The 3,371-nt window shown below is 37.6% G+C and overlaps 1 non-coding gene across 1 annotated transcript; it reads left to right on the top strand.

The window, feature by feature from the left end:
- The first annotated feature begins 2,713 nt into the window (after positions 1–2,713).
- Positions 2,714–2,820, top strand: LOC141688719 (small nucleolar RNA R71). The gene has a single exon (XR_012562152.1). It is a non-coding gene; the product is annotated as a small nucleolar RNA R71 (small nucleolar RNA).
- Positions 2,821–3,371: the final 551 nt, after the last annotated feature.

Raw genomic sequence — 3,371 nt, 5'->3', positions numbered from 1 at the left:
TTCGGATTATTGTTACTCGTAAGTTAATTGTTGAAATCGATTATTACGGTGCAAATCAGGATATTAACGGAAAAAAGAAAAAAAAACAAAAACAACAAAACCCAAATTCCACCCCTCTCTGTTCCTTACCACCGCCGACTGTCTCTCTCCTTCTAATCTCCTCATCGACCTTTTCTCTCTCAAACTCTCTCTCTCTCAATTGACTCTCTCTCCTGTCTCTCTTTCATGAAATCTCTCCCTCTCACGATTCTCTACCCCCGGTTTTGTTCCCTGTTTTCTTTTCCTCTCAGGTGAGTTCGCCGCTCGTTCTTCCTTTTTCAGATGGCCATTGAAGCCGTTGTTCCGGCTGCTTATGGCTGTTTGCGTGTGTTGTGTATATGTGTGTTTGGCGTGTGTGTCTTTGTGTATGTGTAGGTCTATGTGTGTGCTGCTTTTTCATGGTTATTGCTACTGTTTCTTCTATTTTCCGGCCGCCGCCGGATTCCTTTCCGGAAAGGTGGCCTGAGTTAGGTCGCGTATTGTTGCTCCTGTTGTTCTATTCGATTTCTTGACTAATTTCTCTTTTAGTAATCCTTACAGAAAATAAAAATATATTAATTGATCACGGTTCATGAAATTAAATATTTGGTACAGGAATTATAATAAATTATCGGTGAGATTTATGTAGGATTTCCGATATAATCGGAAACCCGTAAATTTTATCGCCGTTGGTGATGAGCTTCGGCAAGCCAACAGTGGACTATGATGATACGATCTGAGTCCTATGATTTGAAATACAACATACGAATAAAAATATAAAAATATAAATAATAATAATAAAAAAAAATTTAAATTCGTGTCGGTGATTGGGATTCTTGAATATTGAGATTGTTGGTTGTGAAATTGGATTAATTGTTGAATTGTTGGCGTCGAATTGATTCGATGGGTAGGCCGATAAACAAAGGAAACGCTGCCCGATTTTCGGGAAATTAATTTCAAAAATACGGGAACGTAACCCACAATTATCGGAGATGTCGAACGATAATATATATTAAATTATATCATACGAATCCGGTTATCTGTTGTGATAAAATATTTTATAATCAATTACCCTAATATTTTCATACAACAAATATACTTACTTTCTGAAAATAAATACCGAACCAACTTTCGAAGATGTGAACCATAATTGCTATGTATATTTTAATAATATCTATAAATACGAGACGGGATATTAAACCGTATGGGTAGAAGTGATAGCGATTTGATGTTAAGCTTAAACGATTGTCTAAATTAGGGTATTTCAACCCTGTAGGTCCTACACGGAAAACCCGAGTATCGACATCGGACTAGGAATGATCTAGTGATTAGTCGTCGAGATCAACGAAGTTTCAATCGAAGGGCTTGAGTGTTGGGATCGTATCTAAAATGGGATAGTAGTTTGACGATAAATCCGAACATTCAAGTCGAACCAAAGTCAACCAGTAATAGCGATTAAAGCTTATTAAGGCAAGTATTCCTTACTTTTTTCGTAAAATACTGCAAATGTTTCTTCATTCCTATTCTAAGTTCAGAATAGTTAGTTGTTTTATATCTCGCTACAATTACTCTTAATTACGCAAGTTCCTTTCATTATTGTTCCTATATTATCGATTGCTCTCTTGAGCAAATACCCATTTTTTCGAGTTATTTGCGAATTCTGAATTGAGATGTTTTGAAATCAAAATAATTTGACAAAATACTCTACGGGCTGGATGGTTACTGGGAGAGCCAGTGATGAGCTGGATCCTATGGGCCGGGGATGGACCGGATCCTTGGGCGATAGCGCCTAGTTACCTGAATGGATCTATATGGTTGGTTATAGATCTACACTGTATCCTGACTGATCAGCAGGGTATAATTGTGAACTAGTGTCCAGTCTAATTTATTGTTGATTGCCATTAACGACATTCTCTCTCGAAAATTTTTACGATTCCAAAAACCGGAAAAAAACCCTGATTCAGGAGATGAATCTGGGAAGCGCTTGTCACTTTTGGATTTATAAATTAAAGGCTGGTAACATCCATTGGTTATTCGCTCAACTCCCTCAAATAAATATAATTGTTTAAAGCTGTTTAAAGATTTTGTCCAAAAATTTTCCTTTGATATTAATGCTTGAAACTCAATTATATACTTGATGGGAATTTTTGGCTATCTCTTGCTTTGTAAATCCTTATTTCTTTCAGAAACAGATAAGGCTAATAGTGAATAGCTTTGATAGACGGCAGAAGTTAGAGAAATCTCCGCTGCGAGAGGATGAAGATGTTAGAAAAATAAGACAAGGGCATTAGTACAAAGGTATTGAAACTTGTATTGTAGTTGTTGTGAGTTGTAGAAGGTTAGATTCTTGTTTCATACCATAACCTGTAAACGATCCGGCTTTTAAGGGTTTATTTATTTGTTACTTTGTTTTATGTAAAGATTGGTTGGTGACACCAAATCTTGACCCCAGATTTGGGTTGTTACATGAACAGCTATAGAAGTAGTTGTATCCACCTCCAAAATTCATGCTACCTTGCCTTGAGGTAGTCTCTGAGTTGGTTTCTGGTATTCATTAGCAGCCATCAGTTCAATCAACTTAAAAGCTTCTTTGTAGCTCTTAGCCCATAAGGCTCCACCTGATGTTGCATCGAGCATGGTTCTAGAATGTGCTCCCAAATCATTGTAAAAGCAATTGATGATCATCCAATTAGGCATGCCATGACGAGGACACTTCCTAAGCATCTCCTTGTAGCGCTCCCAAGCCTCACAAAATGATTCCCCCGATTGCTGCATAAGTTGAGTGAGAGCGTTTCTAATTGCACATGTCTTCGCCATAGGGAAGAATTTAGTTAGAAGCTTCTGAGCAAGATCCTCCCAAGTGGTGATAGAACCTGATGGTAGAGAATGTAACCAACACTTAACTTTATCCCTCAGAGAGAATGGGAAAAACCTCAGCTTTATAGCATCTTCAGAACCATTGTTGAACTTGAAAGTGTCGCAGATCTCGATGAAATCTCTAATGTGCATGTTGGGATCTTACGTTGGATAACCCCCAAACCGGACTGAATTATGTACCATCTAAATAGTGCTAGACTTGATTTCAAAGGTGTTAGCCGCAATGGCTGGTCTGATAATGCTAGACTGAATGTCATGGATCTTTGGTTGAGAGTAATCCATCAAAGCCTTCGGATTCGCTTTTTGATCTCCCATTGTAATGATCGCTTCTTCTTCAATTTTCTCAACTTCTTCAAAAACTTCTTCCACTACTTCAACTTCTTCCAGTACTTCTTTACGAGATTGAGAACGTGTTCGTATACACACCGTCTAGAGTACCTGAAACACCAACAATGTAAACAAGTAAGTAAAATATC

The sequence above is a fragment of the Apium graveolens genome, chromosome 9 (assembly GCF_009905375.1).
Source record: "Apium graveolens cultivar Ventura chromosome 9, ASM990537v1, whole genome shotgun sequence".
Lineage (NCBI taxonomy): Eukaryota > Viridiplantae > Streptophyta > Magnoliopsida > Apiales > Apiaceae > Apium > Apium graveolens.
Note: the sequence above shows the minus strand (reverse complement) of the source record. Positions and strands in the feature narration are given on the sequence as shown.